Source organism: Dendrobates tinctorius, unplaced genomic scaffold (assembly GCF_039654945.1).
Source record: "Dendrobates tinctorius isolate UK_male_01 unplaced genomic scaffold, ASM3965494v1 ptg000024l, whole genome shotgun sequence".
Lineage (NCBI taxonomy): Eukaryota > Metazoa > Chordata > Amphibia > Anura > Dendrobatidae > Dendrobates > Dendrobates tinctorius.
The window spans coordinates 977582-992829 of NW_027361692.1; positions in this window are offsets into that span (position 1 = coordinate 977582).

The following is a 15248-nucleotide window of genomic DNA, read 5'->3' on the forward strand; positions in this document are numbered from 1 at the left end:
CATACACTGCTTAGTCTTCTTCTGCTTATACTTTAGATAATATCTTTTGCTCTGATTTTTAGTCTTATGCTTAATGTTGTTCTGCTTTTTGTTCTGCAGCTTCTTGGTCTTCTGCTTCTTGGTCTTCTGCTTCTTGGTCTTCTGCTTCTTGGAACTCGGATACCGAGAAGGAGGCACCTCAGCCAAAGGCACTGCCGAGAACCAGCTGACGGTGCTGGAACCCGGATGGGTAGCAGAAGCTGCAAGAGCAAATGGAACTAGCGAGGACCAGCTGACGGTGCTGGAACCCGGAGGGGCAGCAGAAGGAACAAGAGCCAATGGCACAACCGTGGACCAGCTGACGGTGCTGGAACCCGGCTACTAAGCAGGAGGTACCTATGCTAGAAAGCACTACCAAGGACCAGCAGACATTGCTGGAACTCAGATACCGAGAAGGGGGCACCTCAGCCAAAGGCACTGCCGAGAACCAGCTGACGGTGCTGGAACCCGGAGGGGCAGCAGAAGGAACAAGAGCCAATGGCACTACCGAGAACCAGCTGACGGTGCTGGGACACGGTTACTAAGCAAGAGGTACCTGTGCTAGAATGCACTACCAAGGACCAGCAGACTTTGCTGGAACTCGGATACAGAGAAGGAGGCACCTCAGCCAAAGGCACTGCCGAGAACCCGGATGGATAGCAGAAGGTACCCATGAAAAAAAGTTGCAAGGCCGCAAGCTGGCCGCAGTTACCGAAACCCACAGTCCTTACAGGGGGTGCTTGTCCTATTGGCACTACAGAACCAGCCTTTATTACCAGAACCTGCAGCCCACATAGGAAGCACCTAAACTGCAGGCACCATAGACTCGGCTAACCCGACCGCAGCACGACAGGACAACGAGTTGGTGGCAAAGTGACGTTGACACTACCCGGAAACAGCAGGCGTGCTGGAACCAGGCTGGGCAGGAGGGAGTACCCGTGCCAAAGACACTGCTGAGAACCAGCTGATCGTATTGTAACCCGGAGGGGCAGCAGAAGGAACAAGAGCGATTGGCACTACCGAGGACCAGCTGACAGTGCTGGGACACGGTTACTAAGCAAGAGGTACCTGTGCTAGAATACACTACCAAGGACCAGCAGACTTTGCTGGAACTCGGATACCGAGAAGGAGGCACCTCAGCCAAAGGCACTGCCGAGAACCAGCTGACGGTGCTGGAACCCGGATGGGTAGCAGAAGCTGCAAGAGCAAATGGAACTAGCGAGGACCAGCTGACGGTACTGGAACCCAGATGGGTAGCAGAAGGTACCCATGAAAAACAAAGTTGCAAGGCCACGAGCCGGCTGCAGTTACCGAAACCCACAGTCCTTACAGGGGGTGCTTGTCCTATTGGCACTACAGAACCAGCCTTTATTACCAGAACCTGCAGCCCACATAGGAAGCACCTAAACTGCAGGCACCATAGACTCGGCTAACCCGACCGCAGCACGACAGGACAACGAGTTGGTGGCAAAGTGACGTTGACACTACCCGGAAACAGCAGGCGTGCTGGAACCAGGCTGGGCAGGAGGGAGTACCCGTGCCAAAGACACTGCTGAGAACCAGCTGATCGTATTGTAACCCGGAGGGGCAGCAGAAGGAACAAGAGCGATTGGCACTACCGAGGACCAGCTGACAGTGCTGGGACACGGTTACTAAGCAAGAGGTACCTGTGCTAGAATACACTACCAAGGACCAGCAGACTTTGCTGGAACTCGGATACCGAGAAGGAGGCACCTCAGCCAAAGGCACTGCCGAGAACCAGCTGACGGTGCTGGAACCCAGATGGGTAGCAGAAGCTGCAAGAGCAAATGGAACTAGCGAGGACCAGCTGACGGTACTGGAACCCGGATGGGTAGCAGAAGGTACCCATGAAAAACAAAGTTGCAAGGCCGCGAGCCGGCTGCAGTTACCGAAACCCACAGTCCTTACAGGGGGTGCTTGTCCTATTGGCACTATGGAACCAGCCTTTATTACCAGAACCCGCAGCCCACATAGGAAGCACCTAAACTGCAGGCACCATAGACTCGGCTAACCCGACCGCAACACGACAGGACAACGTATTGGTGACAAAGTGACGTTGACACTTCCCGGAAACAGCTGGCGTGCTGGAACCAGGCTGGGCGGTACGGCGAGGCCCTACAAAGCTGCGCATAAAGGAGTGTTGCCCGGTAAAACTGGGGGATGCTGAGTCACTGGTGCCCGCAGCAGGCACAGAATCCCCACGTCCTCTCCCTGCTGAATCCCCACGTCTTCTCCCTGCTGCAACTCCATGCCCACGACCACGTGCCTTACTCCCTGCCTTCTTCATCTTGGTAGACTGATAAAGATAGACAGAAAAGTACAAAGAGGGGGCTTAGTGTGCTTATTCCTGAACAGCTGCTAACAGGTATAAGAAGCACTAATTTTATAAAGTGTGTGGACTACACTTTAATATGAGCTAATGTTGCCTACAGAACTGTCAAGTAGAGTGCTTGGTGAACTTTATTTTGTTTTGTTTTTTAAAAAAAACTAAAAGGATGTGACCAAAGATGTGAAAGCGATAGTATCACAAACTTTTTGGAGCTATTACAATGCAGGAAGGTAACCTACAATGTAATAGATGAGGCTCCAAAAAATAGGGTAATACTAATCTGGCTGTGGCTGCAGGGCACAAGCCAGAAAAAAAGCTTCTCTATCAACTCCTATATAGTGTTTGCAACCAACCAATGTATATGGATACGGATGGATGCACAATAATAGGAGAATTAATGAAAAATGAGCTGCAATAAAAGAAAAATAGGTATGAGGCAGTGACGCACGCTGAGCGGCCTACAACCAGACGTGGCTGCAGGACACACTACAGCGTGAGCTGCACTCACACACAGAGGCCTCTCAGACAACCGTGAACAGTGCAGACAACTGGGCACTAGCACTGAAAGGCTGCAGAAAGACTCCGCTGTCTACTCCTATAGTGTTTGCAACCAATGTATATGGATACGGATGGATGCACATTAATAGGAGAATGAATGAAAAATTTGCAGCAATAAAAGAAAAATATGTATGAGGTAGTGACGTACGCTGAGCGGTCTACAACCAGACGTGGCTGCAGGACACACTACACAGCGTGAGCTGCACTCACACAGACCTTGCAGACAGCTGTGAACAGCGCTGCAAGGCAAAAGAAAGCTACACTGATTGATAATGCAGCCTGGGTAAAGCACAATATTATTTTGAAAATCGCTATCTCTAACTGTCCCTCAGAGTCTTGAACAGCAGCCTGTTCCTAACTGAATTCACAGCAGAGTGAACCCGAAATGGCGGCGGCGGCTTTTATAGTGCATCATGACATAATTTCAGCAGCCAATCACAGCCATGTCATAAGTTAACATGCCTACATGCCTAACAGGATGTGCCCACACTTCTGAGGATTGTCATTGGCTGAATCAAATCAAACTTGCTCATAGCATTATGGGAACTTCCGATTCCGGTATTCGATATGCAAAAAGTATCGGAATTCCGATACCGCGAATATCGGCCGATACCCGATATTTGCGGTATCAGAATGCTCAACACTAATGATGGGTATAAGGGCAAAGGCCTATGGGATCGTGGATATGTATGATGGGTATATGGGCACCGGATTATGGGATGGAGGATAATTATAATTTGCTATAACTAACCACAGTTAGTTACTATGCCCGGGCATCGCCGGGCTCTTCGGCTAGTATCCCATAAATGTTGTGCCTTTTCCTGTCTGAAGAAGGAATCTCTGTGCTCTGAAAGCTTGCAAAGATATCACTCCAAGAACACTTTTGTCATCATTGGGCAGAAAAGTATTTACATTGATTTTTCTGGCTAACATGGTACCACAATATAATTTGTTATTGTACATCATGATAATGGAAGATACCCAAATGTACCGATCACAGATGGATCTGAAAAACCTCCTGAAGAAACTGGCACAAATGCACAGCGACATCTTCATTCTATCCAGATGCAAGAAGGAAAACTTAATCCCTAAAGGCCTCATGATAAGGAATCCAAAAAGTATACCTGCATTACCCATTTTTCATAGAAACTTTGCTACAGATCATCTGAGAGACTGCAGAATTATCTCATGGATTTTTTTACCACAAGAAGAGGACAATCCATAAGGAGATAAATTATCAACAGGACCGGGTTCATGTCTAATCAAGGAGACGTTGCAAGAATTCTACAATAATTTACAACATCACCTAATTATGAATAAGAAAAAAGAATCTGGGCAGACACAGGAAGAAAGCAGTTCTCAATGTAGCTAAAGGTAAAATAGTTCTTTATTTTAAGTCCATTAAAAATTTTCAAAAATTACAAAGGTTGCATAGACAGGGCAAGGGAGCAAGATGAGTTTCGAATGCTCACTTGCATTCTTTATCACAGCTTGGCTACATTTGCATTTGCATGTTCTAAGAAAGCAAAAAATGTATTAAAATGATTCTGTAAATTGGGCTTACCTTCGGCTATAGTAAAGAGAAAGTCAGTTCACCAAGTAATCGAAGTCCAGCTTGCAGGGAACCAGGTGGATCCACACCAGATAATGTGCTCAAGGAAAAAAAAAGTTGTTGTTCCAGCATCTGGTAAGATAGTTCTTTCTTTATGTTAAGTCCCTTAAAAATTTACAAAAATTACAAAGGTTGCATAGACAGGGCAATGGAGCCAGACGCGTTTCGAACGCTCACTTGCGTTCTTTAACACAGCTTGGCTAAAAGGATTTGCTAAAATACTAAAAAAGTACCAATGAAAACAGTTGGAACAAGTCACATGACACAATTACTTCAATGAATACATTCCTTAAGCAACAGGTGTATGAAAACAGTCAATGGTGATACATGGCTTCTCTCTTTAGATTAAAACCTTTAGGGCTTCTTGAATCCAGATTGAATATCTAATACGCTTCTTTAATTCATTTTTAATTTCTCCGCCTCTTGAATGTGGAAATAGTTTTTCTATACCTAAAAAAAAAAAAAAACATTTTGCAGGTGAAGAAGATGGAGTTTCTGAACAGGAAAAAAATGTTTATGAAAACGTTTACTGAGGATTGGATTTTTCAGAACAGATTGCTGTACTACATTTAGAAGAATTAAGAGGAAATTTATCTGAAGATGCCGTTTCAAAGATGGACAATATTCTGATGAAAAATCCTTATTTATATCCTGTTAACTCAAGGGTTGATTGTATGGAGCAGTTTTAGGAGGTTTTGGAGAGGGAATCACGCAGTTTAAGCCTAAAAATCAATAAAAACACCTCACCTAAAAATCCAAGTCCAAGTTTAGTCAAAGCATTTAATCAGTTAAAATCCATGAAAGATATCACAGTGAAAAGGGCAGATAAAGGTGGCAAGATAGTTGTTTTAGACACCGAAACTTATAAGGCCTTTTTCACATTTCCGTTTTTTGACGTCAGTCAAAATCCACCAGTTTGCGGAAAAAAATAGATCCGCCCCTTTTTGGGCGTATCCGCTTTTTTCCCCCATAGACTTGTATTAGTGGCAGATGTTGACTGACGGTTGTCCGTTGGATCCGTTTTTAGACGGATCCGTGAAAATTTAAGCGGTTCCCGGGCGGACCAGACGGACCCTGCAACATTTTTTTGATTGACGGTCCGCTATTTTTAAGTGCGCATGCCCGGATACTTTGCTCCGGGAAACATTTTAACCCTGAAATACCGTCCTGAAATACCATCCTGAAATCTCTCTCTCTCCTTTTCCAGACCGCGGTCGCTTTAAATTTCGGCACTTTGCATCTTCCGCAGATCTGTTCTAACAAGTGGTCCGCTGACACCCGTATGTCACTAAACAGAGGCGGATCCGTTTTTCTTTACCTTTGGCGGATTTCATCTGACAGCCGACAACGGAAATGTGAAACAGGCCTTAGGCACAGATTTTGAAGCTTTTGTCTGAAGAAAACACATATTCCCACTTAAAATTTAATCCAACTCAAAAATTCAGTGAGCAAATCAATACTTTAATAGCGGAAGGTGTAAAACTAGGCATATTAGCAAAAAAAAATGAGTGAATACTTAATATCATTGAATCCTGTAATACCTGCAATGCACGCCCTACCAAAGGTGCATAAAGAAATCCTTCCACCCCCTATGCGACCGATAATCAATGGAATTGGATCATGTAATGAACGCTTTGGAGAGTGGTTGGATTCACTCTTAAAACCTATGGTACAGCGTGTACCTGGATACATTAAAGACACTAAGGATATTCTAGATCAGTTGTAAAACAAAAGATGGTCATTAGATTACACCTGGATAGGCTGTGATGGTAACTCTTTATATATTTCCATATCATGCCATATACAGTGCCTTGCGAAAGTATTCGGCCTCCTGGAACTTTTCAACCTTTTCCCACATATCATGCTTCAAACATAAAGATACCAAATATACATTTTTAGTGAAGAATCAACAACAAGTGGAACACAATTTTGAAGTTGGATGAAATTTATTGGATATTTTAAATTTTTGTGGAAATTCAAAAACTGAAAAGTGGGGCGTGTAATATTATTCGGCCCCTTTAACATAATACTTTGTTGCGCCACCTTTTGCTGCAATTACAGCTGCAAGTCGCTTGGGGTATGTCTCTATCAGTTTTGTACATCGAGAGACTGAAATTCTTACCTATTCCTTGGCAAACCGCTCGAGCTCAGTGAGGTTTGATAGAGATCGTTTGTGAACAGCAGTTTTAAGCTCGTTCCACAGATTCTGGATTGGATTCAGGTCTGGACTTTGACTTGGTCATTCTAACACCTGGATACATTTATTTGTGAACCATTACATTGTAGATTTTGCTTTATGTTGGGATCATTGTCTTGTTGGAAGACAAATCTCTGTCCCAGTCTCAGGTCTTTTGCAGACTCCAACAGGTTTTCTTCAAGAATGGTCCTGTATTTGGCTCCTTCCATCTTCCCATCAATTTTAACCATCTTCCCTGTCCCTGCTGAAGAAAAGCAGGCCCAAACCATGATGCTGCCACCACCGTGTTTGACAGTGGGGATGGTGTGTTCAGGGTGATGAGTTGTGTTGCCTTTAAGCCAAACATATTGCTTGGCAATGTTGCCAAAAAGTTTGATTTTGGTTTGATCTGACCAGAGCACCTTCTTCCACATGTTTGGTGTGTCTACCAGGTGGCTTGTTGCAAACTTTTAACAACACTTTTTATGGATATCTTTGACAAATGGCTTTCTTCTTGCCACTCTTCCATAAAGGCCAGATTTGTGCAGTGTATGACTGATTGTTATCCTATGGACAGACTGTCCCACCTCAGCTGTAGATCTCTGCAGTTCTTGGCTGCATCTCTGATCAGTCTTCTCCTTGTTTGAGATGAAAGTTTAGAGGAACGACCGGGTCTTGGTAGATTTGCAGTCGTATGATACTCCTTCCTTTTCAATATGATCGCTTGTACAGTGCTCCTTGGGATGTTTAAAGTTTTGGAAATCATTTTGCATCCAAATCCAGTTTTAATCTTCTCCACAACAGTATCACGGACCTGCCTGTTGTGTTCCTTTGTCTTCATGATGCTCTCTGTGCATCAAACAGAACCCTGAGCCTATCACAGAGCAGGTGCATTTATATGGAGACTTGATTACACAGAGGTGGATTATATTTATCATCATTAGTAATTTAGGGCAACATTGGATCATTCAGAGATCCACAATGATTTTCTGGAGTGAGTTTGTTAAACTGAAAGTAAAGAGGCCGAATAATATTGCACGCCCCACTTTTCAGTTTTTGAATTTCCACAAAAATTTAAAATAACCAATAAATTTCGCTCAACTTCACAATTGTCTCCCACTTGTTGTTGATTCTTCACCAAAAATTTACATTTGGTATCTTTACGTTTTAAGCATGATATGTGGGAAAAGGTTGAAAAGTTCCAGGGGGCCAAATACTTTCGCAAGGCACTGTAGCTATGGAAGCATTGAGGTTCCATTTAGAGAAGTTCAGTCTGTATCCTGATATAATGCAAGAATATATATTAGATGTAACCAATTATTTATTAAATCATAATTATTTTGTTTTTGACAGAATTTTTTATTTACAAATCCAAGGAGTTTCGATGAGTGCTCGTTTTTCACCTTCTCTTGCAAATTTGACCATGTCATATTGGGAACATTGTTTTTTGTATTCAGACAGTAATCCTTACATTTCCAAATTATCCTGGCATGGTAGATGCATAGATGATATGGTATTCATTTGGCAGGGGGATGAATCTGCCATACCAGGATTTGTCACATTTTTGAATGATAATTCATTTCATTTGCGCTTTACTGTTTCCTATGATTCTAAAACCTTGGTGTTTTTAGATTTGATTCTTATGGGCATTCCAGGTGAAATTGTATCCACCGCTATCCATCACAAACCGTCTGCAGGTAATTCTATTATGCATTTTTCCAGCAGCTAACCGCAGCATGTGACTAAGGCTATACCAGCAGGTGAGTTCACAAGGTTTGTCAGAAATTGTTAAGACCCTGCAGTGTTTAAAAATGAAATAATGTCAACATCAAAAAGATTAAAAGAAAGGGGTTATCCCCAATAGGTATTGGATAGGGGTAAGAAAATAATTTCTGATAAAAAAACGAACGGATCCATTGCACCCTAAAACAAAAGCAAAACAGGATTTTTTGAAAAATAAACCTGTCATTTCGCTGCAATACAATGCACAATTTTCAGAATTAAAAAAAAATTGTTTAATAAACATCTATTAATCCTTTTTGAAGATCAGACATTAGCACACTTTTTGCAAAAAGGCTACAATGTTGTAGCAAAAAAGGCACCTTCATTAGGTAGCTCACTTCCTCCAACTTTTTTTCTGATCCACAACCAAAAAAAAGCACTTGGCTGCAGCGAAAAGGACACTTGAAATGTGGTTCACAGAGATGTCGTATGTGCTCATTCACCTTGTGCAGTTCTGTTTTCTATGATTCTGACTATTCAAATGAGTATAAAATTAAACAGTATATTAATTGTGATTCAGAGAACGTGGTATACAAAATGAATTGCACCATATGAAATAAATTTTACATAGGATGCACTACACATAAATTAAAAGCTAGGTTTAATGAACATTATAATGCTATACTCAATGCAAATAACATCAGTAGAAACAGTTCTGCTATTGCAAAGCATTTTATTGTTGAGCAAAATTGTGACATGACTTCTTTGCAAAGTTTTAGGTATACAAAATCTATTTCCACATACAAGAGGAGGAGGAGATATTAAATGTGAATTATTAACAAAAGAAGCATACTCAATATTCAATCTGGATTCAAGAAGCCCTAAAGGTTTATATCTAAAAAGAGAAACCATGTATCACTATTGACTGTTTTCACACACCTGTTGCTCAAGGAATATATTCATTGATGTAATTGTGTCATGTGTAGTGTTCAGCGATACCATCCGATATCGTGAAGTATCGGATCGGACCGATACCCAAAAAGTATAGGGTATCGCCGATTCCGATACCGGAAACCCCATTCAAGTCAATGGGACAGAAATATCGGAATTAATAAAAACCTTTCTTTACTTGTACATCTAGTTCGGGAGGGGGGAAGAGTGTGGGCGGTGCGTGGGCGGACACTGTGCATGTCTGTGTGCGCGGACGGGGTCTGTGCGGGCTGCCGGGGGTCTGTGCGGGCCTGCCGGGGGTCTGTGCAGGCTGCCGGGGGTCTGTACGGGCTGCCGAGGGTCTGTGCGGGCCTGCCGGGGGTCTGTACGGGCCTGCCGGGGGTCTGTACGGGCCTGCCGGGGGTCTGTGCGGGCTGCCGGGGGTCTGTGCGGGTCTACCGGGGGTTGTGTGTGTGTGCAGGCATCGTCCGATGGGACTACAAGTCCCATCGGGCGATGCCTGCTACAATGACAGTGATTGACACATTAGCCAATGATGGGACAGTAGTAGTCCCATCATCTGGCTAATGTGTTGAATGTAAAAAAAAACAAAAAAAAAACATACATACATACTACATATATACTACATTCATACAACATACATATATACTACATTCATACAACATACATACTGTATATACTACATATATACCACATTTGTACAACATACATACATACATACATCCATACTACATATATAATGTACTACATTCATACAACATACATACTACATACTACATATATACTACATTCACACAACATACATACATACTACATACATACTACATATATACTACATTCATACAACATACATACTACATACTACATATATACTACATTCACACAACATACATACATACTACATACATACTACATATATACTACATTCATACAACATACATACTACATACTACATATATACTGCATTCATACAACATACATACATACTACATACATACTACATATATACTACATTCATACAACATACATACATACATCCATACTACATATATAATGTACTACATTCATACAACATACATACTACATATATACTACATTCACACAACATACATACATACATACTACATATATACTACATTCATACAACATACATACATACATACTACATACTACATATATACTACATTCACACAACATACATCCATACTACATACATACTACATATATACTACATTCATACAACATACATACATAATTGATAGAATTATAAATAGTATAATTATAAATAATAATTGATGGAATTATAAATAGTGTCAGATGTACTAAACTCTTCACGACCAGAGGTATTTTTGATTTTGCATTTTCATTTTTTGCTCCCCTTGTTCCCAGAGCCATAACTTTTTTATTTTTTGGTCAAAATGGCCATTTGAGGGCTTGTCTTTTGCGGGACGAGTTGTACTTTTGAAAAACACCATTAGTTTTAGCATATTATGTACTGTAAAACAAGAAAAAAATTACAAGTGCTGTGAAATTGCAAAAAAAAGTGCAACTCCACAATTTTTTTTTACCATATTCACAAAATGATAAAACTGACTAGACATTATTATTCTCCATGTCATAATGAGTTCACAGACACCAAACATGTCTAGGTTCTTTTTCATTTAAGTGGTGTAGAAACATCCAAACTTTGTTAAAAAAAAGTTGCCCCATTTTCTGATACCCGTAGCATCTCCATTTTTCGCAATCTCGGTTTGGATCAGAGCTTATTTTTGTGCACCGAGCTGATGTTTTTAATGATACCATTTGGGTGCAGATATAGTTAGGTCCATATATATTTGGACAGAGACAACATTTTTCTAATTTTGGTTCTAGACATTACCACAATGAATTTTAAACAAAACAATTTAGATGCAGTTGAAGTTCAGACTTTCAGCTTTCATTTGAGGGTATCCACATTAAAATTGGATGAAGGGTTTAGGAGTTTCAGCTCCTTAACATGTGCCACCCTGTTTTTAAAGGGACCAAAAGTAATTGGACAATTGACTCTAAGGCTATTTCATGGACAGGTGTGGGCAATCCCTTCATTATGTCATTCTCAATTAAGCAGATAAAAGGCTTGGAGTTGATTTGAGGTGTGGTGCTTGCATTTGGAAGGTTTTGCTGTGAAGGAAACAGCGGTCAAAGGAGCTCTCCATGCTGGTGAAACAAGCCATCCTTAAGCTGCAAAAACAGAAATAAACAATTTGAGAAATTGCTACAACATTAGGAGTGGCAAAATCTACAGTTTGGTACATCCTGAGACAGAAAGAAAGCACTAGTTGAGCTCATCAATGCAAAAAGACCTGGGCGCCCACAGAAGACAACAGTGGTGGATGATCGCAGTATAGTCCCCATGGTGAAGAGAAACCCCTTGACAACAGCCAGCCAAGTGAACAACACTCTCCAGGAGGTAGGCGTATCAATATCCAAATCTACCATAAAGAGAAGACTGCATGAAAGTAAATACAGAGGGTTCACTGCACGGTGCAAGCCACTCATAAGTATCAAGAATCAAAAGGCTAGACTGGACTTTGGTAAAAAACATCTAAAAAAGCCAGCACAGGTCTGGAAGAACATTCTTTGGACAGATGAAACCAAGATCAACCTCTACCAGAATGAGGGAAAGAGAAAAGTATGGTGAAGGCGTGGTACAGCTCATGATCCAAAGCATACCACATCATCTGTAAAACACGGCGGAGGCAGTGTGATGGCTTGGGCATGCATGGCTGCCAGTGGCACTGGGTCACTAGTGTTTATTGATGATGTGACACAGGACAGAAGCAGCCGAATGAATTCTGAGGTATTCAGAGCCATACTGTGTGCTCAGATCCAGCCAAATGCAGCCAAACTGATTGGTCGTCGTTTCATACTACAGATGGACAATGACCAAAAACATAAAGCCAAAGCAACCCAGGAGTTTATTAAAGCAAAGAAGTGGAATATTCTTGAATGGCCAAGTCAGTCACCTGATCTCAACCCAATTGAGCATGCATTTCACTTGGTAAAGGCTAAACTTCAGACAGAAAGGCCCACAAACAAACAGCAACTGAAAACCACCGCAGTGAAGGCCTGGCAGAGCATCAAAAAGGAGGAAACACAGCGTCTGGTGATGTCCATGAGTTCAAGACTTCACGCAGTCATTGCCAACAAAGGGTTTTCAACCAAGTACTAGAAATGAACATTTTATTTACAATTATTTAATCTGTCCAATTACTTTTGGTCCCTTTAAAAACAGGGTGGCACATGTTAAGGAGCTGAAACTCCTAAACCCTTCATCCAATTTTAATGTGGATACCCTCAAATGAAAGCTGAAAGTCTAAACTTCAACTGCATCTGAATTGTTTTGTTTAAAATTCATTGTGGTAATGTCTGGAACCAAAATTAGAAAAATGTTGTCTCTGTCCAAATACATATGGACCTAACTGTATGATCTTTTGATCACCCATTATTGCATTTTAATGCAATGTTGCGGCAACCAAAAAAATGTAATTCTGGCGTTTTGACTTTTTTTCTTATTACGCCATTAAACTATAGGGGAAATTCTTTCTTTTATATTGATAGATCGGGTGATACCAAATATGTGTATGTTTGATTTTTTTATTGTTTTATTTTGAATGTGGCAAAATAGGGGTGATTTGAACTTTTATATTTTTTTAAATATTTTTGAAAACATTTTTATTTTTCTGTTTGCATGCTTCAAAAGTCTCCATGGGAGACTAGAAGCTGCTCTTGTCCGATCGGCTCTGCTACATACAGTCGATCATCAGAGCTTACCACATTGGAAGTGTGTAGGTGTGAATTACTCTGGAGTTCCCCCTGAGGGTGTCGTTTCCACTGGTGATCACAGAATAATAGACAAAAAGACGGGGAAAGATTCCAGCAACAGCCTTCCAGGGATAAAAGGTAAATTCTTTATTTGAACGTGATTAAAACATTAAAAGTCGAGGCCTTGTAACTGACGCGTTTCAGGTGTTTAGAACACCCTTCATCACAGGTTAACCTTGTCACACAGGATTATAAATACATTCATCAGGATTTCCCCTCAACCTTGGTTTCCTTTTGTCCCCTTCTGTCCGCAGCTATAGTTCTTCATTTATTTTTTAGGTATTGTGCATTATCCCTTTTGTTTCATTTTCTCATATTTTAATTTTGTCCTGTTTTCCCTCCTAATATTTTGTTAAAAACCTTTGCAATGCATTTTCAGGCACAACCATTACACTATTCAATCATATTTCTACTTCTTTTTTTGTAATAAAAATGTATATGTTTCTTCTCTCTTTCGAAAGCAGTGTGTGCATTAAGGCATAGTCCTTGGTTCAATCACTCATGGGATGTGTGCATATGCTCTCAAGTGTATACATATCTACTTGTACATTTCTTGCTGTATTATTTCGATTTTTTTCATTATATAATTTGTTCCTTGGTTTTGTTTTTTTATGTGTGCAGTGTTTATCTCCCCTCTTTTCTGTTTTCTGGTCAGAACTTATTTGGGCATATGTATGTATAGCTACATGCCTCTCATTAAGTTGTTATATTGTTTCCATGTGTGAGCCTTTTTCCTTCACTAGCCACAGTTTACAACCTATGGGCATTGACTTTGTGTTCTAAACACGTGAAACGCGTCAGGTACGAGGCCTCACCTTTTAATGTTTTAATCACAAACAAATAACGAATTTACCTTTTATTCCTGGATGGCTGTGCTGGAATCTTTCCCCATCTTTTTGCTCATTCAGACACTAGTTTTTTAGAGATATGAGAAAAATTGATTGCGTTTCATAAGTAATTTTCAACAGTGTCATCAGAGTTTGGTATACTTTATTTACTTTCTCCACCATCTCCTATTTGTCAATCAATGGACAGCACATGGATGGCTTCCAAGTGACATGCCTCTGTGATTTTGCACCTACCACTTGGTTTGCAAAAATACATAGACATGAGAAGAGCTCCATAGACTGTCAAATGTACATACATAGAGTATGCTATTTACCTTGTGGAGACTGAGTATCTCCCCAAGGTAACAGACATGCTGCGTTCTAAAAAGACGCACTGCATGTCCAGTTTTGTGGGTGTGTCACCCGCATATTAGGACGCATAGTGGAGATGGGATTTCATAAAATCCCCTCCACTGTGCTGTAACATCTGGATGCTGCGGATTGAACACTGCGGCTGTATGCAGCGTTCATCCCGCAGCTAATCCGGATGTAATCTGGCAAGTGGAAACATACCCTTATAGCGCAGTGTGTTATTAGGTTGATTCCTAAGTGAGAGGTCATTGGTTCGAATTGAAGAGCAGTCATGAAGAAGATTTCCCAAGAAAAGAGAAACAATATAATCCAGCTCATCGATAGCGGTCTCTCAGCCAAGAAAATTGCCAAACTGCATCATGCGACTGCCATGACAGTTGGAAGAATATGACATGAAGTCCATCATCCATTAAAAAATGCAAGGGGTGGACGTCCAGGCAAAATATCGGAGTCAACAAGTCAGCTCATCTCAAGGTCTATCAGTTCTGTCGGGACAAACATGGCAGTGAAGGTGGCTCGTTTGCTTAATAATAATAAAGAGATCACAGACATCCAAGCAATGTGTGACACATGTTACACAAGTCTGAAATGATGGCATGAAAAAAGGTCAAGAAGCCTCAACTTCAATATTGTCATAAGAAGTGTCAGCTTGAGTTGCAAAAAAGTATGAAAAGTGGACAGTAGAAAAATGGAAACGAGTGATTTGCAGTGAAAAGACAAAAGTCAATAGACTAGGCTCGGATGTGTGCAAATGGGTCTGGAAGAAAGAAAAAAGAGGGGCTAATGAATCGAGAAAAT